At 38.5% G+C, this 26,756-nt stretch overlaps 1 protein-coding gene across 2 annotated transcripts in view; it reads left to right on the top strand.

The window, feature by feature from the left end:
* LDLRAD4 (low density lipoprotein receptor class A domain containing 4) overlaps positions 1–26,756 on the top strand; it is a gene marked incomplete at its 5' end in the record, with an annotated part of 627,426 nt that overhangs the window by 421,070 nt on the left and 179,600 nt on the right. The window lies entirely within an intron of this gene.

Consider the following 26,756-nt stretch of genomic DNA (forward strand, 5'->3'; position numbering starts at 1 on the left):
TGATCACTGCACTGTACACCTGAAGCTGAAGCTGAACAATAATGAATGTCAACTACAAGTTAATATATATATATATATATACATATATATATATATATATATATACACACACATATATACACACTACAAGTTTATATATATATATATACACAAACGTGTGTGTGTGTGTGTGTGTGTGTGTGTGTATGTATATGTATATACTTACAAGAAGCGGAGTACAGCAATAGGAATAGAGACAGTGGAAATGTAATGGCTCTGTGTAATGTCAGAGGGATAGTGGATGGGGTAGGGGGGTTCACACAGTGTGAGGGATATAAATGATAAACGTCTAAGTATTACTTTGTCTTGTGCACCTGAAACTAATTTTAAAAAATGTAAAAAAAAATGTGAATTGTAACTATACTCATAATGATAATTATGTTTTTAAATCTTGTGAGGATTTAAACAAATTATTTAAACAAACTCTTCCTTAAATGTACAATAAAAAAGTACACACTGAAAAAAAAACCACATAGTATAAAATGTCGTGCTTACAAATTTATTTGCTCCAGCAAATCTGAAATTGGCCTGACCCTACAACAGCACCTCGGTGATTAAAGATAGATAGCGAAGATAGATTATTAACCTCCTGATTAATAATCTTTTAAAATTGTGTTTTTATTAGTTTAATAAAACATGAAAATTGCATGTATTCAGGATATGCAGTAAGATGAGTTAATGAGTTTTAAAGCTATAATGTTCAATTAATTAGTAATTTCCATCCAGCCTGTTGCCTGACTCATAATGAGCATTCTCCAGTCTAAATAAAGTTTAGACTGCTTAGCTATTAGGAATTTTATTTAGCTTCTTATTTTACAACTCAAAAAGGGGCTTCTTATGGCATTTTTGAAAGGGTGACAACTGTTCAATATTAACCTTTCTTAATTATTACCATTGTTCAAAAACAGTTCAGTAAGCCCTGTAAGGAGGTACAAGTGGTGTTCATAATATCAGATCAAAACACGTTTGGGGAGCCTTAATTTTATTATATGTGACTGTGGGGACAGAGCCCCAGAGAGAAGTTTCCAGGCTCTCGGCCTCACTTGGAAAGGTGCTAGCTCGGGTAGTAGATGGCCGTTGGCTGTGGCCGGTTAGCCGATTGGCCACTGATATAACTGCCGTGGCTGCGCTGTTTGGTGAGTCGAGTGGAGTCGGTCGGTTGGCAGGCAGAAAAGCGGACAGCAGGTCTCATGTTGTTTGAATCCAGCCTCCAGTGAGACTACAGTGGTATGACGCCCCATCTATGGCTCCGTGAGTGTTCTTTTTGGGCGTAGCCACATCCTGCGTTCTTATGTGGGGAGTGGGAGCTGAGACCCCCGCAGGCTGCCCCTCATGATACTTGTGACACATGGTGCAGCGAGCAAGGTGCGGTGTCGGCCGAAACTCTCTGGAAGGTAATGGAGCAGTTTATACGTATAAAAGCTCAGTTTTGTAAGCAGGGTACAGTGCTGGCCACAACCTACCAAAGCATGGTGGAGCGGTTTGTGCATGTGAAAGCTCAGCTTCAGGAGGCCCATGAGGAGCGACACTGGGAATGGGAGGGACTATAGGGAGTTAAATAAGGTGACACCACATTTGCACGCAGCAGTGCCTTCATTTCACGGTCTGCCTGGGAGACTCAAGCCTCCAGATGGCACACCACCTTCTTGGCCATGGAAGGCATTGCCTTCATTTTGGTAATCTGCTGTGGCCTTAGGCTCCGAGGTTTGTGGACATCTTACACCGAGGCCACCACCCACTCAGACACCTGGCGCGGCAAGCGGGATTCCGACCAGGTAGGAATGGCGTCTGACTCTGGGCAGGAGGACATGTGGCCCCCACACAGTGTGTGGTGTCCGGTGGCCAGTGTTCTCAGGAGTTGGACCCCCAAGGAAAGGTGGGAGGACATGGATGGTTCTCAGGCCAGTGTGAAGAGGGCCCTGCAGGTTCTGAGCGGTTGCTGGAGGAGGCGAAGGCTACAGCCGGCCGCGTGGGCTGGATGTTCCTCAGGGCCTTGAGTCTCAACATGGAAAATGTTCCTAATGAAATGGCCCAGGTGCCGGACCAGGTGTCCCGATTGGAAGCGCTGGCAGCCCGGGTCTGCCTGTTAGAAGAAGGGTCCCACAGTGGAGACTCTGAGGCGGAGGTGGAGGAAGCCGGTGGAGACAGGGTAGCTCCCAACCCCCAAACCCGGCCATTCTTGAAGCAAAGAGTAAAATGTGAGCAACCTTTGGGCCCCAGGGGCATTGCTGCTGACAACCCAGCTGTGACTGAGTTCACAACCTGCACCCCTTACACTCCCAGTGAGTTGCAGGTGCTTGGGCAGCGGTACAGACAGCGCCCTGGAGAGCCAGTCTCGGCTTGGCTATTACGTTTATGGGATGAGGGAGCAGAAAACATTCTCTGCTCCCCAGGCGAGATGGAAAAGCTAGCCTTTGTGACAGTGCATCCATCCCTGCGACAAAGGTTACAGAACTGCCATAGGTTGGCCCAAAACGAGGGCAACCATTCTCTAATGGAGTGGCTCACTGCTGCGGTACGCACAGTATGGGGACAGGCTGGCGAGCTGCTAGACACTGTGAGTAAATGGCAGTCATATATAGAACTTACACAAATCATCCGTGAAATGGGTTTGAGACATGCTATTTTCAACCCTAATATGCAGGGGCCAGATGACGAGCCTTTTTTTTTTCTTTTTTATTAAATTTATTGGGGTGACAATTGTTAGTAAATTTACATAGATTTCAGGTGTACAATTCTGTATTATATCATCTATAAATCCCATTGTGTGTTCACCACCCAGAGTCAGTTCTCCTTCCATCACCATATATTTGATCCCCCTTACCCTCATCACCCACCCACCACCCCCTTAACCTCTGGTAACCACTAAATTATTGTCTGTGTCTATGAGTTTTTGTTTATCATTTGTGCAGAGGGTTTTGGCCCTAGTTGACACTGGCGCAGACTGCAGTCTCGTTTATGGGAAACCAGAACTGTTCCCCTGACGAGCAATTTGCATTGATGGCTACGGGGGAAAGACTGTGACTGTAAAAGCTGTTTCCTTACCACTGAGTATAGGAAGGCTTTCCCCTCGTACCTACAAGGTTTATGTCTCCCTCGTTCTGGAGTATATTCTAGGGGTGGACGTGCTACATGGCCTCAGATTACAGATGTCGGTAGGAGAGTTCCGTCTCCGGATCCGGGTGGTGAAAGCAGTGACACGCGGGCATGCTCACCACCCTCCTCAAGTGTTGCCACAGCACTGGTGCGTGGTTACAGTGCGACAGTACTGCCTGCCAGGAGGGCAGGAGGAGATTGGTCGTACAATATTGGAATTGGAGAAGGCACATATTGTGAGGCCGACACACAGTCCCTTTAACTCCCCTGTATGGCCTGTCAAGAAGCCAGAAAGGACCTGGCGAATGACTGTGGACTATAGGGAGTTAAATAAGGTGACACCACCTTTGCACGCGGCAGTGCCTTCATTTCACGATTTGATGGATCATCTGACTGTCCGCCTGGGGACATATCACTACGTAGTGGACTTGGCCAATGCTTTTTTCTCCATTGACATTGCACCCGAGTGTCAAGAGCAGTTTGCTTTTACTTTGGATGGGCGGCAGTGGACTTTTCAAGTCCTTCTGCAAGGATACTTGCACAGCCCCACTATATGTCACGGGCTCGTAGCCCAGGATTTGGCACAGTGGGATTGCCCATCCTCTGTGGCTTTGTTTCATTATGTCGATGATATTTTATTAACATCAGATTCTCTTTCAGATTTAGAGCAAGCAGCTCCCTCTCTTCTCTGCCACCTGAAGTCACGTGGTTGGGCGGTGAATGAGGAAAAGGTCCAAGGCCCTGGCTTACCCGTCAAGTTTTTGGGTGTTGTGTGGTCAGGTGCCTGTAGGCTAATACGGCACAGGGACCCTCGTGGATGATGCTTGTCGCGTAGATTGTGAGGCGAGACCCTGTAGGGGTGGAGTGTGGAGACAGAGCCTCAGAGAGCAGTTTCCAGGCTCTTGGCCTCACGTGGAAAGGTGCTGGTCGGGTAGTAGATGGCCGTTGGCTTTGGCTAGTTGACCGTGAGCGGTGGCCGGTTAGCCAATTGGCCACTGATATAACTGCCACGGCTACCCTGCTTGGTGAGTCGAGTGGAGTCAGTCAGTTGGCAGGCAGAAAAGCTGACAGCAGTTCGCATGTCGTGTGAATCCAGCCTCCAGTGACACTATAGTGGTATGACTCCCCTACCTACAGCTCTGTGGGTGTTCCTTTTTGGCCTAGCCACATCCTGCATTTTTTTGTTGGGAGAGGGACCTGAGACCTCGCAGGCCGCCCCGCACGACAGTGACAAAGGTCCTGTTCTTTGGGGAAAACAGAAGATGGCTTGTAAAAACCAAGCTACAGTGAGAAGAAATATTTGTCAGCTGCAGTGGTAGGGAGGGAGGAGAAGTCCTTTCAGCGATCCCGTGGGAGGAAGCCCAGGTGGGAGTCATATTGAAGAAATCCTTCTCACCACACATCTTTCCCAACTGTGGAAAACCTCCACAATCCCCTTCCTTTTTTATTCTCAGTTATCTTTATGATATTATTATTTGGAAGCAGCCAGGTTTCCATTCTCCTAGCAATACAGAAATCACCATTTTCTGATTTCCTTTCCACCCCCATCTCCAGTTCCATCTACAGTCTTCCTGATTCACAGATAATTTGGTTTCCCTTTTTAGAAGCATGTATATGGTATAGACACGTTGACAGAGACACTGAAATATGGAAGTATTAAAAACAACTTGAAACTCTTTGTTAATGGAGGGTTGTTTGATCTTTTTTTTTTAAGTTTATTGGTGTGACTTAATTGTTAGTGAAATTACATAGATTTCAGGTGTACAATTCTGTATTACATCATCTATAAATCCCTTTGTGTGTTCACCACCCAGAGTCAGTTCTCCTTCCATATATTTGATCCCCCTTACCCTCACCTCCCACCCCCCACCCCCTTATCCTCTAGTAACCACTAAACTATTGTTTCTGTGTATAAGTTTTTGTTTCTCATTTGTTTGTCTTGTTCTTTTGTTGTTTTTGGTTTATATACCACATATCAGTGAAATCATATGGTTCTCTGCTTTTTCTGTCTGACTTATTTCGCTTAGCATTATATTCTCAAGATCCATCCATGTTGTCACAAATGTTCCTACTTCATCTTTTCTTACTGCCGAATAGTATTCCATTGTGTATATATACCACAACTTCTTTATCCATTCATCTATAAAGGACATTTTGGTTGTATCCGTGCCTTGGCCACCGTAAACAAAGCTGCAATCAACATTGGAGCACACGATCTTTATGTATAAGTGTTTTCAAATTTTTTGGGTAGATACCCAGGAGAGGGATTGCTGGGTCATATGGTAATTCTATTCATAATTTTTTGAGGAACCTCCACACTGCCTTCCATAGCGGCTGCACCAGTCTGCATTCCCACCAACAGTGTATGAGGGTTCCTTTTTCTCCACAGCGTCTCCAACACTTGTTACTATTTGTCTTGTTGATGATAGCCATTCTGACTGGGGTGAGGTGATATCTCATTGTGGATTTTATTTGCATTTCTCTGATGATTAGTGATGTTGAGCATTTTTTCATACGTCTATTTGCCATTTGTATGTCCTCTTTGGAGAAATGTCTCTTAAGGGCGTCTGCCCATTTTTCAATTGGGTTGTTTGTTTTTTTGTTGTTGAGTTTCATGAGTTCCTTGTATAGTTTGGATATTAGCCCTTTATCGGAGGTACTATTTGCAAAAATCTTCCCCCTTCACTTTGTTGTCTCTTTATTTTGTCAACGGTTTCTTTTGCTATGCAGAAACTTTTAAGTTTGATATAGTCCCATTCATTTATTTTAGCTTTTACTTCCCTTGCCTATGGAGTCAAATTCATAAAATGCTCTTTGAACCCAAGGTCCATAAGTTTAATACCTATGTTTTCTTCTATGCACTTTATTGTTTCAGGTCTTATGCTTAAGTCTCTCATTCATTTTGAATTAATTTTGGTACATGGTGAAAGATAGCAGTCCAGTTTCATTCTTTTGCACGTGGCTATCCAATTCTGCCAAAACCATTTATTGAAGAGGCTGTCTTTTCTCGATTGTAAGTTTTTTGCTTTTTTGTCAAAAATTATCTGTCCATATTTAAGTGGTTTTATTTCTGGGTTCTCAATTCTATTCCATTGGTCTATGTGTCTGTTTTTCTGCCAATACCATGCTGTTTTGATTATTGTAGCCCTGTAGTACAAGCTAAAGTCGGGGAGTGTGATACCTCAAGTATTGTTCTTTTTTCTTAAGATTGCTTTGGCTATTCGGGGTCTTTTGTGGTTGCAAACAAATCTGATGATTTTTGTTCTACTTCTTTAAAAAATGCCTTTGAGATTTTGATGGGGATTGCATTAAATCTGTATATTTCTTTGGGTAATATGACCATTTTCACTATGTTGATTCTTCTAATCCATGAAAACGGAATGTCTTTCCATTTCTTTTTGTCTTCTTCAATTTTTTAAAAAAAATGTCTTGTAGTTTTCAGCATATAGGTCTTTCACATCGTTTGTTAAGTTTATTCCTAGGTATTTTGTTCTTTTTGCTGCAATTGCAAAAGTAATTGTTTTTGTATTTCTTTTCTCTGAGATTTCATTGTTAGTATATAGGAATGCAATGGACTTTTGTACGTTGATTTTGTAGTGGGAAACTTTACTGTATTCGTTGATTGTTTCTAATATCTTTTTGGTGGAATCTTTAGAATTTTCTATATATAGCATCATGTCATCTGCAAAGAGTGATAATTTAACTTCTTCATTCCCAATTTGGATGCCTTTTATTTCTTTCTCTTGCATGATGGCTCAGGCGAGGACTTCCAATACTATGTTGAAAAGCAGAGGTGATAGGGGACAGCCCTGTCGTGTTCCTGAACGTAGAGCAAAGGGCTTCAATTTTTCACCATTAATTATGAAATCAGCTGAGGGCTTGTCATATATGGCCTTTATTATGTTAAGGTATTTTCCTTCTATACCTATTTTATTTAGTGTTTTAATCATAAATGGATGTTGCATCTTGTCAAATGCTTTTTCTGCATCAATTAATATAATCGTATGATTTTTGTCCTTCATTTTGTTTATGTGATGTATCACATTGATGGATTTGCGGATGTTGAACCATCCTTGTACTCTGGGGATGAACCCCACTTGGTCATGATGAATAATCTTTTTAATGCATTGTTGCATTCGATTTCCTAGAATTTTGTTTAGGATTTGCATCTGTATTCATCAGAGATATTGGTCTGTAGTTTTCTTTTTCTGTGTTGTCCTTACAAGGTTTTGGTATCAGGGTAATGTCCTCATAAAATGACTTGGGGACTACTGTCTCTTCTTCAATTTCTTGGAAGAGTTTGAGCAGGATTGGTATTAGATCCTTTTTGAAGGTTTGGTGGAATTCACTAGTGAAGCCATCTGGTCCTGGACTTTTGCTTTTGGGAAGGTTTTGGATGACTGGTTCAATTTCATAACTGGTGATCAGTCTGTTTAGATTTTTCAGTTCTTCATGGTTCAGCCTAGGAAGGCTATATGTTTTTAAGAACTTTTCCATTTCTTTTAGGTTATTGAATTTGGTAGCATATACTCCTTCAAGCATTCTTGGATGATCCTTTGTATTTTTGTGGCATCTGTGGTATCTTTCCCTCTTTAATTTCTGATTTTGTTAATTAGTGATTTCTCTCTTTTTATCTTAGTGAGTCTAGCCAAGGGCTTGTCAATTTTGTTAATCTTTTCAAAGAACTAGCTCTTTGTCACATTAATTTTTTCTATTCTCTTTTTGTTCTCTTTTTCATTTAGTTCTACTCTGATTTTTGTTATTTCCTTTCTTCTGATAACCATGGGTTTCATTTTTTCTTCTTTTTCTAGTTCTTTAAGGTCTAACATGAGGTTATTTATTTGGGATTTTTCTCGTTTCTTGAGATAGGCCTTTTAATGATATAAATCTCCCTCTTAAAACTGCTTTCGCTGCATCCCCAAAATTTTGTTTGGATGTATTTTCATTGTCATTTGTTTCTATGTATCTTTTGATCTCTCCTCTAATTTTTTCTTTGACCCGGTCGTCCCTTAGAAGTATGTCGTTTAATCTCCATGTGTTTGTGTTTTTTCCTGCTTTCTTTTTGCAGTTGATATCCAATTTAAAGCCTTGTGATCAGAGAATAAGCTTGGTATGATTTCAATCTTTTTAAATTTGCTGAGGCTGTGTCCCAATATATGATGTATATTCCAATATATGGTCTATCCTTGAGAATGTTCCATGTATACTGAAAAAAATGTATAGTCTCATGTTTTAGGATGAAGTGTTTTATATATGTCAATTATGTCCATCTCATGTAGTGTGTCACTTAGGGCTGCTATTTCGTTATTTATTTTCTGTTTGGATGATCTATCCGTAGCTGTCAATGATGTATTTAAGTCCCCAGTATAATTGTGTTTTGGTCAATTTCTCTCTTTAGTTCTGTTAGTAGTTTCTTGGTATATTTCAGTGCTCCTTGATTGGGGGCATAAATATTGATGACTGTTATATCTTCTTGTTGCATAGTTCCCTTTACCAATATAAAATGTCCATATTTGTCTCTTGTTAACTTTTCCACCCTGAAGTCTGTTTCATCTGATATCATTATGGCTACACCTGATTTTCTCTTGATACCATTTGCTTGGAGTGTCAATTTCAACCCTTTCACTTTAATTCTATGCTTGTCCTTGGAGCTGAGATGTGTCTCTTGGAGACAGCATGTGGTTGGGGTTTTTTTTTGATCCAATCTGATACTCTGTGCCTTTTTATTGGTGAGTTCAGTCCATTTACATTTAGGGTGATTATTGATATGTGAGGATTTCCTGTCATTCTATCTTTAGTTTTCTGGCAAGGCTGTGTCTCCATAGTTTCTTTGCCTTTTTGTTGTTTTCTATTATTTCTGTGTGGTGATATTCTATGATGTTTCCCTCTGTTTGTTCTTTTATTGCAGTATATATTTCAGTTCTGGAATTTTTTTGAGTGGTTACCCTTAAGTAAAAGAATTTTTTTGAGTGGTTAACCTTAAGTAAAAGAAAGTTTGATATTTAAAGTATTATATTTTCTTCAGCACGCTTACTTTCTCCATTGCCATATTCCGGTTCAGGCCTTCACTCTCCCCCTTTTTATTTTTGGTTGCCACAAATTGTCTACGTTGATGTTGTTCGAATAGCTCATGTTCGATGTTGGCTCATAATTTCTCTCTTTCAATAGTTTGAATATTTGGTGTTACTCCCTCCTGTCTTGTAGGGTTTCTGCTGAAAAATCTGATGGTAATCTAATGGGCTTTCCTTTGTAGGTTACTGTCTTATTTTCCCTGGCTGCCTTGAGGATTCTTTCTTTGTCGTTGATTTTAGACAACTTCAATACAATGTATCTTGGAGAAGGCCTGTTGGGATTGAGATAATTATGTGTTCTATGTGCTTCTTGAATTTGAGGATCCAGTTCTGTCCACAAGTTTGGGAAGTTCTCATCGAGAATTTGTTTGAATACATTCTCTGTTCCCTTCTCTCTTTCTTCTCCATCTGGTATGCCCATTATTCTTGTATTGCCTTTTCTGATGGAGTCAGAAAGTTCCTGTAGAGTTCTTTCATTTCTTTTAACTCTCAAGTCTCTTTCTTCTTCCATCCATGTCATTTTCAGGTTTCTATCTTCGATGTCACTGATTATTTTTTCCATCTGTTCAACTCTGTTACCTAAGCTGGTTATTTCATTCTTAATTTTGTCTATTGATTTCTTAGTCTCCAGAAATTCTATTTGGTTCTTTTTTAAAATTTCAATTTCTTTCGTAAAATGCTCATGTCGTTCTTTGATTGTGTTTCTGAGTTCATTAAAGTCCCTTTCTGTGTTTTCTTGCATCTTGTTGTGTTTTTTCAGAACTGCATTCTTCAATTCTTTTTCATTTAAGTCACATATTTCCATATCTTTAACTTCATTTTCTGGAGACTTTTCACTTTCTTTCTGAGCTGTCTTTTTGCCTTGGTTATTCATGGCAATTACTGATTTATTATTTCTCTTCCTAGACATCTACAGGAGTGGCTTCTGCAACAGGTATATAAGAAGAGTTCTTTCTTTTGTTTTCCGGTATTTGTTGGTAGAATGTTTTATTTTCCTCTGAATGTAGCCTTTTTTTTCTCTCACCCGGTAGTGCTATGTTTTCTCTGCACTATTCAAGCTTCTGACACAATGGGGCTATTCCCTGGGAGACGGGGTTCTCTTCTGTTAATAGTTTGCCTGGGTCACAGGGCGCAGTCCGTGTGGGTATGTGGAGAGCTTTTGAAGTTCCAAAGCTCTTTTTGCACCAGATTCAGAGCCCGTATGTTTCAGCAGTTCTTTTACTCCTGCAGGGATCTGCCTACATAGGTGTGGCCAGGGGTGGGGTGAGTTGTGAGACGTGGCCCAGAGCAATGGTGGCGACCACCACCACAGCTGATCCTGCCTCCACAGCTCCCTCCCCTTTGCCAGAACTAGTTGGGCAGCGAATCTGTGTCTTTGGACCACATTTCTCAGAACAGCAAATATTCTGTTCTTTTTATCTGCTATTGCCACTGTTCCGCCACTGGGCAGGTGGGTTAGGGTGAGCTCTGGGAGGGTCGGGAGGGGGCAGCTAGCCTCAGTGCCTAAGGCTTCCGTTCTCTGTGGCAGTGAGGGCTTAAACCTCCGTTTTCAGTCTTCCTTCCTCAGTCTTTTCTCCGAGGTCTCTGCCATGAGCATTGGGTTCAGCCTTGTTGTATGCTGTCCCCTTAGGCCTGTGGGCCATTTTTTGGAGCCATAGCAATCCTTGTTCTTCCCTCTCCCACAGCTGAGGTATTTCCGGGATGCAGCAAGCTCGGAGCACTGAGCTAGGTCTGCGTCCTGAGTCTGCGCAGGCCCGTCTCACTTCTTTCTTCCCTCCTCCCCTGCTCACGCTATTCGCCCACCTTAGGTGAATTCGGTAGTGAGCCTCTTCGTCTTGCCTGTCTGCTGTGCACGAGTCCTTTGTGGAGTTATAGTTGTTCCATTTGTTGTAAATTCCTGGGTAGATTTACAGAGGCTCACCTCACGCCACCATTTTGATAACTTCTTAGGTTGTTTGATCTTTTAAAAAAATTTTTCAACTAACCTTAGAGTCACTGTGCTTAAGATTTTAGCAGCTAGCTGGGTTGGGCTGGCTCTAATCAAGCACAGGACTAGCATCTCTCTGTTTATTTTCCCACCTTGGCACATTTGAGGAGTTGTCTCCTGATTCCATTCTCCACAGCTCCATTTTCCCTGTGCAGTGATACAGGTAATGTCAGAGTGCAGAGGTGTACCTCTCTCCCTCTCTCCCTCCCTTGGTGCAGGATGATATCGATCTCAGATGTTCTTTTATGTTGTTCTCACATAATACTGCTCTTACTGTGCCTTTTTTGGGAGGACTTTGCCTTCACATCATGCTTTCTTGCCCCTGCCTGGAATAATGCCTGTAGGAGGGAAGAATTATTCCCAACTGTTTGGTGAGAGGAAATAAGATTGGTGAAAGTGTGATCAACCTTTGTAAGTGGTTCTTCGTGAACCCTTCTGAAGTTTGGCATTCAGTTGCTGGCTCCCAGAACAAAAGTCCTGTCTTCTTAACTGAATAGGCTGATGTCAGAGGCCTCATCCAGTAACAACAGGGAAAATTTAAATTAGAGAAGCCTTGAGCATTTCTGTAAATGTTTCTGTAAGATAATATGCTTCAACATGAATGCATATTGTTGACAGTAACCACAGAGACAGATCATCAAGGAACAAATTATGAGACCTATTGGGTATCGGCACCATGGTGCCCATATTTGTTTGGCCATAAAAGAGGTCATCCAAAGTAAATGGTGTAGCAAATTTAGAATTGTTTGTTTAGAAGAGAGAAGAAACCATTAGCAGTCTACTACATTTCTAAATATTACAACTGTTAAGGTGGCTTGAAGTGGGCTTCAAGCCCCACCTGCCTCCCCACCCCCACCCATTCTCACTGACAGGTTGTAATAGGGAGTTCCAGATTCACAGCCAAAAGGAGAGGTGGTTGCAGTGGAGGGGGTTCTCTGTGCAGTCCAGGGTGTGTGAAAGTGGTCAGTGATGTGGCTCTCGTTGTTAAGGGAAGGCGGGATGGTGAGTGGAGTGGGAGACTTACTCTTTTCCTCCCATATCTACTGTGACACGATTTCAGCAAAAATCCCAACTTTCCCATCTTCAGTCTTAAACAGGTATTATGGCGAAGTATTAATAGTAATGAGCATAATGACTATAATAAAACTAGCAGCAGCATCAAATGAATGTGGTCTCCTGCAACAGAAATATTTACCCAATGTGTCCTGCCAGTTAGAGAGATTTTGGCATTAAACCTAGACATTACCTCATCCTCCTGGGCAGACGGCCGATTTCAATGTTAAGCATGTCTACAGAAGTGAAGAGCTGAATACCTGCCTGATTAGTTGCATAGCCTCAGACCCTGATTGGAAGCGATTTCCTTGAGCGTGTCTGTCTGTCTCTCTGGGTCTTGCCCTTAGTTCTTTTCTTCTCCAGCCCTCCATAGGGCTTTCATTGTCTGTTTTCAAACTGTGCTGATTTTTCTTTTTTTAAAATCTTGAAGGATACATTGTGAAAAGGTCTGCCAGCCATGTGGGCAGGTATTAATACATGGAGACCGGAAAGGTCAGGATTAAGAGAAGGAAAACTGAAATGCGTGTGTGTATGCATGCACACATGCACAAATATCCCCACACTCTCAAGCACACATGCCCTTTTCTTTTTGTAAGAATCAGAGACAGGTGTATGAAATGGGTTTTTGTTTTTGTTGGACTTGTTTTAATTCATGGTAAATACAGGAAGCATTCCAAAATGCAGGAAGTTTTATTTCAAGATTTTTAGCATTCTAAAATAATATTTTGAAATATTTGAAATTGTACTAAACTGTGTTTTTGATACTTCTAACCTAAGAAAACGTAACACTTAAAATCCTTTTATTCTACTGGTCTCAAACCTCTTTTAAATTAGTACTGTACGCAATATAGAAGTTCTGGATAAGCACAATAGACAAATCTGGGTTAGAAAATAAAATATTTGGGTAATACTAAAAATACTGAGGTTTTGAATTATCACTAAAGCACCATATATTAATCCCATAAAATTTCCAAATAAGTCATCTATATGTCACATTGTGTATTCTCACCCCCAATAAACTTTAATTAAAAAAAAAAAACAAACTTTTTTTTTTCCCAGATAAGATATGGAAAACCATTCCATCTGCCTCTAGGACTAGCTTGCCTTATGGTTTCTTTAGCTCTTGATTCAAAGTTTCCTATCACATAGGTTTGCGCTGTTACTGTTACTACTAAGTGACTTACTTTTATCAATCGGTATCACATAATTTTCTAAATATTTAACCTAGTTTTATTCTTGCTTGCCTTGGGATGGGGAAGAGATCATTCAGTAAAAACATACAGTAAAAACAAAATATATCTTGCCACGTTTAACTTTTAATCTACATTAATGATGTACCTTCATTATTTCCGTGCACACAAGTCTAATTATAGTTTTCTAAAAATATAAACACAATTAAGACTTCTAGGAGCATTTTATAATAAAGTAATTCCTAATTTTTGTTTGTAGGTAGATCAAACACCTCCAAAATACAAAGTCCAATACACAGTGAGTGCTTTACTTAAAATGAATACTTAAGTAAATTAAGTACATGGATGGCCTTAGGATAAGCTGACGTATTCAGCTAAGTAGGCAACAAACCATAGTGCCAAATGGAAAAAGTGTATTTGCAAATAAATGTCAAAAACTAAGTTAATTCTTTATAGTTACAGAAAATAAACTGATTTGCTAAAATAAATAAGATGTGATGTTGTAACACTTCACTATAAAGAATACATACCAGAACATTTATAAATGATGAGTGAATCTTATTAAGAATAGTTTACTACAGTAAGCTCTGGCTAAATAGATGTGCATATTATGAAGCACTATGTGTGGTATATGTTTTGCCACATATTTTTGTTACCTAGAGGTAGATAACATATGTGTACCAATTTGGCATTTATTTTCAGTTGCTACTAATATCATATTTTAAGAAATGTGTATAGTATGAAAAACTTGAAAATACTCATGAATGAAAAATGTTTTAGGAAAAAATAGATTTTTTCATGCAATTATAGTCTCTGTGTAAATTTCAACGCAAGGTTTTTATTTCCTGTAAAACAGATTATTGTTCTATGAGAGAATTTTTTTTTTACTTGTCTTAGCACATTTCTTTTGTCTACTGTATTGCATTGCTCTGTCTATTCTTTATTTTTGTGTGCAAATGACATGCCAGTTAAAATGAAAACCATCCACATGTAGAAAAAAGTCTGGATTTTAAAAATCAAGGGTGTCACATCTTCTAAAACTCCTTCCTAGAGCTAAACAGCCTCTGTGTTGGCCCTGATCATTAAGAAACTCTAACGACTGTATTGAGATGCATTTTGTGATAGTTTTTTTTCCTAATATGCTCTTATTTTCATTTAAGTTGTACTAATCTCTTTGCACACTCATAATTGAATACTAATTATTGGCCTGAGTATTACCAGATGTTTGTATATGAAGTTCATCCTAGCCACCTAGTCGTTAAAAATTTTTTAATACTACAAGTGCTAAGCTCATAGGTATACAATATGTCTATCCAGTAAATTCTTAATTATTTGTTGACTCTTTACAGAAGAAAAAAATACTTAGGGGAAAAGATAAAGTAGTTTACTGCTGGTGGCAGAGTGAGCCAAGCCCTGTAGCTCTGCTTCTCACATACTCTCAGCCATCTTGCGCCATGACTGCCTGAAATCCACGTGTTTGACTAATATTAAATAAGGACTTACACTGGGAGAATTGTTTTCGCCAAGCCTATTAAGGTGATCTGCCTATGAAACAGATCTCAGGGATTTGGATTTTGACCTTTCCCTAGTATCCTCAGAGAGCTCATCTCTCTGGGAATCATCACAGGACTGTGCGTTCATCCATGGAGCAGCCCCGTGTCCACAGGCTGAGATCTGTTCTCATCACACACCTGACTATGGGCTATTTGCGGGGATGGATTCCTTTCTGTCTTTCAGGGATTTTATGTACAGATGGTTATTGTAGATCAGTGAAAACAGCAAAGATCTGCTGTAATAGAAAGAATTTTGGGGAAGAAAATGCTTAAGAATGAAGAGTGACAGCAGAATTTGTTGTATAAGTCAGGATTATTGTTTTCTATTAATGTGAACATGAGGTGCTGATGGTATTACATGGAATTTTAAGTTTTAATTGTGCATTTAATTCTTTCTCTTATAGTTTATCTATGGCCACTATCAATTGACAACAGGTGATAAAATGTTAAAGTTATAGCCCTGAAAGTAGAGATTGATACTAATGATTTTGTTTTGTTTTACTTATTTTACTCCATGGTTTTCCCCCTTCAGTTACATGGGAGAAGTCCCTAACTACTATTATAAATGGTATCATTGAAAAATGCAGCACTTTGCACCACAGCAATATTTCTATTCTGTGCAGCCTTTGAAAATCCTTTCTACAGATAGTTGGCAGTCTGCCACTGTTTCTAACAGGCAACATGTTTCCCTATTACCAGAGACCAGAACAAATGATGATATATATGATATTCCCTCTCCTAATTAGAAAAACCTTGAAGTCTCAAAAGGGGAATTAAGACTTTTTAACATCTTCTGGATTTTTTCCCTTTTGAATATCAGATAAGGGAAACAGTTATGAAAAGGAAAAAGGGAAAAGGATCAGAAAGGGGCTTCCTTGCTGTGAGAGAGACCTGTGGATGCCGTTTAAAGCAGCTCACTATACAATAAAAGAAGCACAAATAGGGAAATATGAGCACAGGTGTGCTAGGGAGGACCCAGACAAGGAACGCATAGGTGCATTTTGAGTAAGACCTAGCCTGAAGTGAATTTTGTTTTATTCTGGGAGGGCATCGTAGACCATTCATCAGGCAGAAGATGAGAAAGGAAAGACTGTGGCTTTAAAAACGAATATCCATTGTTTTAAAACGAACAGTTGCTTACTCAAAGATAAGTAATAGAATACACCTTTTTGTCTTCTGAAAGAGGCAGGAGTGTGGATTGTGATTGGTCTGGCCATTGGTTAATAACCCTGTGCCGACATCCCCACAACGATGCCCCCATTTCTTGCCATTGCTGTTTGTTTTGGATTCTGATATGGGAGTATTCGTCCTTCATAAGAGGTGCTGTCCTTCCCACCAGAGGACGTGGACAGGCTGTGAAGGGGTGGGCAGAGAAGGTGGCTTGGAGTCTGAAGAACCAGCTTTGGATTCCAGCTCTGCCATGTGGCTTGGACAAGTCACTTAATCTCTATCGCACAGGGTTGTCATGATGGCCTATACCATAATCCCTGGCACACTGTGGTTGCTTCTGATTAAGGAAATGTAATAATGTCTCTTAATTCCCTTAGGTGGTAGGAGCTGGTCACCCATAACTTAAGTTTTAGTTAGCTTCTACCAACAGTAAAAAGGAGATTTTGTTTTTTTAGGTTAGTCCCACAAATAATCAATGGAAAAAATTACAATTGTTTCCTGATCTTAAACATTTTTTTTGTCAAAGCATTAAAAACTCTCGGATTATAATTATACATTTATAGGGAAATGACAAATAATAGTAAAATTTATGTTTATTTAATATACTGGAATTTAAGACATTAGAAACATTGAGAATGAATGTGTTTTCTTTCTTTACAAAATTTACCAAGAGTAGTTTGAACATGCTTTCTGTCATCTTGTCCTGTAACTTCTGATATGGAACAAGCATTTTTCCTGTGCCTTGATGAATTGTCATACTCCTTTCTTAATTTAGATCAGCTTCCAACATTTTTCATATATGTTTTCAATGTTGTGTAATATCACTGAGAATTCCTTTAATGTAAATTTTGTTTTACGGGTATCATTTCCTCTGGGACAGCTACATCCTTTTTGTCACAACCATTTCCCTTCTTTATGTCAATAGGCTCGCCTTCACTGAGTTTCTCTGGCTACACATTAGGAGTTTTGAACAGCAGCAGGGCCATCATTCCCGTCATGAGCTGTTTCTTTTATAACTCCATTTATGGTAGATTCAAATTTCATTTCTAGCAATATGACTTTTTGTTTTTGTTTTGTTTTTTATCTTTGTTGGCCAGCCAGTTCCCTCTTCTGATTACCCATCTTTGTAAAATGTCATATATATGTACCTCTGGGAGACAGGGCACAATACAACTATATGCTTTTTTGTCTGTGTGTGAATAACAAATATGTGGTGATCAATCACCAGCAGATTTTGGAAGAAGTGATGTGATTGGTCAGTGATCATGATACTCATCTGTTATTTATGTAATGATTTGTGGACTGAAGAGCTAGCTATAGAGTTTTTTATGCAATTACAGTTAATATATTTTGATAACTAATATTTGAACCATGTTGCATTAAGAATGGTATCATTTAACTAAACTCTGGTAACCAAAATTTTTCATATTAACTGTATAAAGCAAAGATAGCCTGTATACCTTTAAATCTTGAACAGAACAGGTAATTGTGTTTTCATGGGAATTGGAATTCATTATTTCTAGTTAAAACTGCGTCAGTAAATAGATACTAAAACAGATTGATCGTTGCCAGATAGGAGGGGGATAGGTGGAAAAGGTGAAAGGGATTAAGAAGCACAAATCACCAGTTACAAATATAGTCACAGGGATGTAAAGTACAGGGAATGTAGTCAATAATATTGTAACAACTACTTAGGGTGTCAGAAGGGTACTGGATTTATTGGGGTGAGCACTTCATAAGTTATATACGTGTCTAATCACTATGTTGTACACCTGAAACTAATATAATATTGTATGTTAACTGTAATTGAAAAATATTTTTTTTAAAAAATGAGGGGAATTCTGACCCATGCTACAACATGGATAAACCTTGAGGACGTTATGTTCAGGGAAATTAACTAAATAATATATGATTCCACTTACATGAGGTACCTAGAACAATCAAACTCACAGAGACAGAAAGTAGAATGGTGGTTGCCAGGAGCTACGCGTAGGGGGAAAATGTGGAGTTAGTGCTTAATGGATATAGAGTTTCAGTTTTGCAAGATGAAAAGTGTTCTGGAGATGGATAGTGGTAATAGTCGCATAACAATGTGAATGTATTTAATGCCACTGAACTGTATGCTTAAAAAATGGTTAAGATGTTTAGTTTTATATTATGTGTATTTTACCCCAATAAAAAATTAAGAAAAAAACTGCATCAGCTGTAATCAGCTGGGAGACTTTATGCATGTCACTCAGCCCCTTTGGGTCTCAGTTGTGTCTTCTGTAAAAGGCCAGATGACCTTTATAAAGTCTCTTCCAGCTTTAAAAATATTTGATTTAAAGATGTGGGAGTACCTTAGAGAGAGTGCCAAAGAAAGTCATAAAGGTCATTAAAGAGTTGAAAAAGGAGATGTCTGAGGAAAGGTTAATTCAATTGGGTTGGCTTTCCTGATGTACAATGAGTAGTTTCAGCACCTTGTGAAGTTCACATCCAGAGGCTGGTGAGCAACTCTCTGTCTCTACTACAGAAGGTGGGAGCTAAGAGACTGAGCCTAACGGATAAGGAAAATATAGTTTGAAGCAATCATAGAATTAATGTGGCTTCTATGAAGAGTAAGAGGAAAATTTAAAAAAAAAAAAGGAAGAGGTGTGGAGGTGGTCTTGAAGTGGTTTTTCTATCACTTGGAAACCAATAGAATTAAATTCAGTTCTTCAAAAGAAAAGCTATCACACTGAGGTCAGGGAAATGGGAATAATTTCTGGGAGCAAGATCCACTGAGCCTGGATTGGGTTACCCATGGAAATTGTCAGTCTTGTATTACTTGCATTACTTCAGGTTTTTATAAACAGGACCTGTGAGCATAGTCTGAGGAAGGATGTGCTTTTTAATCCTGTTTCTGAAAAAGGAAAACAAGATATTCTCAAAAATAATCACACAGTTCAGTATAAAATGGGCATAATTTCTTTGAAAAGTATAGATAAATATATATATACACACACACACACACATACACACATATATATCGTGATTCTATCATCTTCTGATGGGGGAAATTTTTCCTACAGGAGTGACTTGGAAGTTTGGGGATAAGAGAGTGATTGGTTTTAACCCACTGATAGGAAAGGCTTATAGCATCAGTATATCTGTTGTAATACCACCTGGCAGCATTTCTCTTTTGGACATGCTGAGTTAGGAAATATTGGCTCTGAAGTGGTGGTTTACCCTAAACCTAAAACAAAGAAGAGACCTTAACCTCCCCTTTGTTTGCTTGACTTAACCCCACACTATCAGACTGTATCAGGAATTGCCCCCCAAGAAATCTATTTTTACTGTCGTTTGGCCCCTGAGAAAGATGCTCTAGGGACTGCAAAGATGTAAAACATCTGGAGTTATGTTATTGTCACTGCTTATGTGTTTAATTGAAAACATTTCTTGGACATAGAAGTTAAGTTTAGAATAGGAGTACTTTTACTACTTATCACTAACGTTCTTTAAATTTTCTTCCAGCAGTTACTGTGTTTATCTAAAGTGGGTTGTAAGGTAAACCATAGTGTTTTGTTTTTAATGTAATTTCCCTTATTTCTTTTGATGATTGTCCCTTGCATTGGGCTTCCAGGATGGATATAGGATTGAAAAAGAAATGTGGCTGTATTTTAGTTACACCACTTTTTAACCCCTCAGCTGCACATCTTTTGTGGCATGAAGTACCTGGCTAAAATAAGAAATATCCTCCAGAGTCACAATATATGATTGATGCTTTTAGATTTCTATGTAATTAACAGCCACTTAATCATCTGTGGCCTTGTTTCCTATGGGCAACTCTGTAAGAAAATATTGTGACATAGAAACATGCTACATAGGTTTTGTAAGGCGGTTAACATGAATTTCTAGAGTGGAAAGGTTGAGTGCTCAAAGATTTGGTGCTAGGTTCCTTTCAAATATTGATGCTTTTGAATGTGTGGTGTGTGCCTAATAGATTTGCTGTGTTTTTTTTCATTCACATGCTAGATTTATACTTCCTTAGATTCATTGACTAATTTTATGTGGTCCATAGTTCCTATGTTAAATTGCCTCAATCAATTCTTCCTTGAATAGCTTTAGAAAGCTAATGACTCCTACATTTAAATTGAGAAAACTAAAGATTGATTTTTTTCTAGTATTTTGTCTCTTCCCACATCCAGTTTCTGGAATCTATCTTGCCTAATGCTTCAGAAAGCATTTAGATAGCAGTAGGTAAGTCACATTTTCCACATTACTATCACTATGTGGTAAATACAAGATGTTTTTGTGAGTGGGCAAATTTTTTTTCCATGAACTTTTTTTGCTATATTTAGTTAAAAGTAATGACATTACATGTTTCTTTCCCTTCTTTTATTAGGGAAAATTCAAACTTTAGGAGCTTCGGATGTTCCTTGGGAAGAGTGGGGAGTATTGGTCGCACGTGAGCTGATAGGTAGCTCGTGGGTCATCACAGACTTCCACCTCTTACTTTTCTTGCTCATCAGTTTATGGCATCTCAGTTTTCAGGTGAACTTCAAGAGCTTTTGCTGAGTTTTCTTGTCATATAGAAAATGCCAGCGCCTTGGAGATATATTGGACTTTGATTTCACTAGAGCATGTTAGAGGTTATTTAGAAAACACCTGTCAGATCAACGTAAGAGTAAAAGGTGGATCCCAACCAGGGACACATTACCCTATCTTTTTAAGTTTGCAAGATATAAGAAAGCTTAGAAGTCCAGTTGATAATGGCTCTGGTTTAAGTCAGAACTTGGAGAAATTGCTAGCAGACTGAGAATTCTCTACAGAAAGTAATAAAGGCTTTTCAGCTGTAAGGCTCATAGGATGTCATTTTGGATAACTGCAGACAACTGGGGTGCTGGGAAGAGGATGATTCCGTTTCAGACAGTTATTTCTTACCTGCACTCTGTGTAAGGTTTCACCACTTTCTAAATGGGAAGGTGGAGAGACCGGAAATTACTATTATACTTCATTTGTGTTGCCTATATTAACTCTTACTTGTAGTAAGCTGCATATGGTTCTCATTCCATAATTTGGACCCACCTGTTCTCAGAGAACCCATAATACCTTTGGGGTGCTGTAATCCTGGGTTGGATCCTTTGACCTGAAAGAATGAACTTAGTTTCTTTTAACCTCAGTTTTCCTTATCTGTACAATGACATCATAAGCCAATTTCATGGAATTGTTATGGGAATGAATGCAAATAAACCACCTAGCACAGTGTATAATATATAATAGATACTGAACAAATATGAAGTCCATTTCCTTCCTTCCTCCCTCCCTTTATAAAGTTCATAAATAACTCATTATTGTATAATTAAACATAGGTATTTGAGTCAGGTGGACCTACCTGACAGATAAACCAAGATTCTGGGACCTAAGTAAGAGACCAACCAGGCATGATATGCCTTTGGTAACCCTAACTGGAGCGCTCCTTGTTACATACAAGCAGTCTTATGGCCCTATTCTGATTCAGTGTTTGTGTCTATGTGTATGTTCACTTGAAGAAGCTATCAGTCCACTGGTACTTTAAATTCTACCTTGAGCAGCTGCATTTCAGAGCTCATTCCAGAATCATATTCAACCAATGCAGATTGGTAATCTAAGCACACAACGTAAGACCTAAGGTGAAACCCAGACCAGTGTTGCTGCCACAGCCGCTTCTAATGTCCCAGAGAACAGATGAGAGCTTCGGGTTCAATGCCTCTGCTCAAATCTGCCTCATCTTGCTGTTTATAGACAAGCAGGATAAAAAGGCTCTTCCATGCAGCAGAATTTAATATTGCTCTGTGCTATAATTGAAGGGTACGTTAGCCAAAACCCTTCCAACTTTGCACTCTCATTTCTTCTCCCGTTACCACTTTGGGCTAAGCACTGAAGATTTTTAGTGAGTGGGCAAGTATTCTCTTTGTGGACATTTTTGTTATTTTTAAATATTTAGGAAGTAATTAAATTACATGATTGTTAAGGTGTCAACTATTGCTAGAAAAAGGACATATGTGGTGGAACATGGTATAAATAGGTTTCCGTTGTGGAGACGGCTTGTAGAGCAGCTCTCTGCCTGTGCAGAACACTGGCACGCACTCTTCTATTTCATAAGAGCTTGCCTCTGTAATTGTACCTGTTTTTAATAAACCAAAATCCTTGATGAGCTGCCTGTGGGCATGAGGGAAGGAAACATGAGTAAGTTCTGACTTTGCTTTTTTAAAGCTTCCAGATATATACCAAAGGACAGTAGACAAACAGGGTTCTGCTCCTGGAAGTGGTGGTTGCCTTGTACTTCAGTTTGGATGTAGCTATAAAAGCGAACTTTGTCCTAGAACCGTTGTGATTATAGGACAATTGTCTTTAAAAAACTGAAAGCACACAGAATCCAAGATAAATAAATTTTAAATTGTACGATAAAGCAAGCCATTAAGCAGACATTGAGCAAATTTTCAGAAAATTGCAGACGCCTGTACTGCTGTGTGACATTGTGGAAGGTGCCCCCAGGGTTTACCAACCTCTTGAAATCTCAGTAGACTTACAAATTCAGATGTTTAATTCACATCATTTAACAATGGTTTCACTTTGTTTACCTTTCTTAGGATCTAAAACAAAAATCAGACAATGATACAAAATCTCTAGGGCTAAAACCATTTCTAAATTATATTTAGATCATTATTTGCATTTTATGGAGTATGTTTCTTAAGCAAGCTGATATGTTTTGATGCCTGAAAGTCTCCATATGAGAGGAAAAAGAGAATTGTGGGTCTTTGGACCTATATCAAGATTTATTTGCATCTCTTCTTCCTTGCCCCCAAAACTAAAGTTAGAAAAATTGAGCATGTTGGAAATGAATGTTACCATAACAAAGTTCTAATAAGATTCCCTGTAGAAGTAAAATCACGAATGATCTATTTTAATGATGTCCTGAAGAAGATCTCATTTTTTACTGAAAGTCCTAGACCTCCGTGCTATGGAGGGCATTTCCATCATTGTTCACATGTTATCTCGGTCTCAGACGCTGAAAAGGACAATGTTGAACCAGTGAGCACTTCTTCCCGTGAGGCTGAAGTTGAAGGTGTGATTTGTGTAGAAATTTGAGGACGCAGACAGAACCATCTCTCTGTGACAGCAAAACTCTACACAGACACATGCTTATATAGTTAGGTTCTTTATTATTTCGGTAGCATTCTAAATTCTAGTTGTTCCTAGAAACCAACAGAGCCGCACTTCAAATTGACACTATTTTTGATTCAGGGATCCGTGTCTCAGAACAAAAATGTATTTTAATTCTAAAAAGCTTTAAAAACTCTGAATGAGGATATATAAAATGAGTCTGGATTTGTTACTCCGGATTGTGGCAGCTCACTGGGAGAAAAAGCCCTCAGCAATGGTTCTTGAATGGCACCTTCTTTGAAGGAAAGTAGCCTGGTGTGAGCCTGTGCTCCTCAGGCAGCTGGCATCCTTTAAAAAAATGGTTTCTTGCAAGCAAATATTCATAACATGTGTGAAGTATTAAGAAACATCACAGTCCAGTTGGACATCCATGTTTCTACCACCTAGTTCAAGCAAAAGAATGTTACCTTTATCTTCCACGTCTTAGTGTACCTACTCTGAGCACACCTGTTGCTCAGAAGTCACCACTACCCAGAATTTGTGATTATTTCTTTTCCTTAATTTATTTTTCAGTTATAGTTGACAAACAATATTAGTTTCAGGTGTACAACATTGTGATTAGTCATTCATATACCTTACGAAGTGATCACCCCGATAAGTCTAGTACCCATCCAACACCATACATAGTTATTATAATATTTTTTACTGTTATGCTGTACTTTACATCCCTGTAAATTTTTATAACTGCTGCTTGTACTTCTTAATAACTTTCACCCTTTTCTCCCATCCCACCAACCCCTCCCATCTGGCGACTATCAGTTTATTCTCTGTATGTTTGTTTCTGTTCATTTATTTTGTTTTTTAGATTCCACATATAAGTGAGGTCATATGGTATTTGTCTTTCTTTGCCTGATTTATTTCACTTAGCATAATACCCTCTAGGTCTATCCATGTTGTCAAAATAGCAAAATTTCATTCTTTTTATGGCTGAGTAATATTCCATTGTATATATGTACCACATTTTTATCCATCTCATCTATCGATGGACACTTAGGTTCCCTATCTTTGCTATTGTAAATAGTGCTGCAGTGAGCATGGGGGTGTGTATATCTTTTCAAATTAATGTTTTAGATTTACTCAGATAAATACCCAGGAGTGGAATTGCTGGATCATATGGTAATTCTAGTTTTAATTTTTTGAGGAATCTCCATGCTCTTGTCCATAATAGCTACACCAATTTGCAATCCCACCAACAGTGCACTAGGGTTCTCTTTTCTCTGCATCCTCACCAACACTTGTTGTTTGTTGATTTATTGATAATAGCTATTCTTACAGGTGAGGTGATATTTCATTGTAGCTTTTATTTGCATTTCCCTATGATTAATGATGTTGAACATCTTTTTGTATGTCTGTTGGTCCTCTGTATGTCCTCTTCGGAGAAATGTCTGTCCATGTCCTCTGCTTAGTTTTTAACCATAGTGTTTGTGTTTCTGAAATTGAGCTGTATTATGAGTTCTTCATGTATTTTGGATATTAGCCCCTTATCTATGTATCATTTGTAAATATCTTCTGCCATTCTGTAGGTTGCATTTTCATTTTTTGATGATTTCCTTTGCGATGCAAAAGCTTTTTAGTTCAATATAGTCCCATTTGTTTATTTTTTTTTCTTTTATTGTGTTTGCCCAGGGAAACATATCCAGAAAAATGTTGCTAAGACCTATGCCAGAGAGTTTATTGCCTGTTTTCTTCTTGGAGTTTTATGGTTTCAGGTCTTACATTCAAGTATTTAATCCATTTTGAGTTTATTTTTGTATGTGGTGTAAGAAAGGGATCCAGTTTTTTTTTTTTCCGCATGTATCTGTCCAGTCTTCCCAACACCATTTATTGAAGAGATTGTCTTTACACCATTGTATATTCTTGCCTCCTTTTTCATAGATGAATTGACCACATAGGTGGGGGTTTATTTTGGGGTTCTCTATTCTGTTTCATTGATCTATGTGTCTGTTTTTATGCTAGTACCATGCTGTTTTGATTACTATAACCTTGTAGTATATTTTGATATCAGGTAATATGATACCTCCAATTTTGTTCTTCTTTTTCAAGATTGCAGTGGCTATTCAGGGTCTTTTGTGGTTCTATATAAATTTTAAGATTATTTGTCCTAGTTCTGTGAAAAATGACACTGGTATTTTGATAGGGATTCATTGGATCTGTAGATTGCTTTGGGTAGCATGGACATTTTAATGATGTTAATTCTTCCAGTCCATGATCATGATATATGTTTCTGTGTATTTGCGTCTTCAGTTTTGTTCATCAATATGTTAGTTTCCCAAGTACAGGTCTTTTATCTCCTTGATTAAATTTATTCCTTGGTATTTTATTCTTTTTATGCAATTGTAAACGGGATTGTTTTCCTAATTACTCTTTCTGATAGTTCATTATTGGTAGATATTTCTTTGCTTTTCTTTATAGATTTCCTTATATGTATGTGTTCCTAAACAATGAATTTGTTTTGTTTTCAATTTTATATGAGGAATCATAACATCTGTAGTATTCTGCAGTTTGCTTTATTTTTCAACATGTTTATCACATCTGTCTATATTGCTGCATGTGTAATATTTACTATATAAATATGCTACAAGGTAAAAATGTACATTTTCCTATTGACATTTGAGTTGCTTTATATATTTAGTTATTGCAAATAGTACTGGCATAAATTTTCTTGTTCAGGTCTTTTGGTGCATGTGTACAGAGATTTCACTAGTCGATCTACCTATGAATGATACTGGTATATCTTCAATTGTACTAGAAGGCCAATTGTTTTCTAAAGTGATTGCTCCAATTTACACTTTCATCAGCAGTGTTGAATTTCTTCCTATCCTCATCAACAATTGATATTGTGAGAATATTCAGTTTTTATCAGACTGAGTGTGAAATAACATCTAATTGGAGCTCTAACTTGCATCTATTTGATATGTTTATTGGCTATTCTGATTATTTTTTACTGTGAGTTGCCTCTTACAGTATTTTTGCCTAATTTCTTTTGGGTTGAGTCAAGATCTGTGAAAGGTCTGAGGTTCTACCCTACTTGCAAGCTAAGAATTTAGCCTGCCAATTTACAGATGCTGGCAGAAGACATGAAATTCCTGAATTAGAGACAAAGGACTTTATTACTTACAGAATAAGAAGCACCATGAGAATCAGCATATTTACCTCAATTCTCCTTGGCCCAAGTCCTACTGTGGTGCAGATGGACTTAGATGGATGCCTGCACACATCATGAGTTGAAATAAACCATGAGCTTAAGGAACGCAGATCTTTTATAATGAGGAGTAAGCATGTCTGTCTTTAGACTGTAAGGAAATATTAATGTAAACAAATGTGTCTTTTGCTCCAGAGGGAGATACTGTCTTTATTTTCCAAGGCTGTCTACAAACATCCTTGCAATGATAATCCAGAACAAAGGAAAGTCATTGCCTCTGCTCACAAGATG

Source organism: Rhinolophus hipposideros, assembly GCF_964194185.1.
Source record: "Rhinolophus hipposideros genome assembly, chromosome: 17".
NCBI lineage: Eukaryota > Metazoa > Chordata > Mammalia > Chiroptera > Rhinolophidae > Rhinolophus > Rhinolophus hipposideros.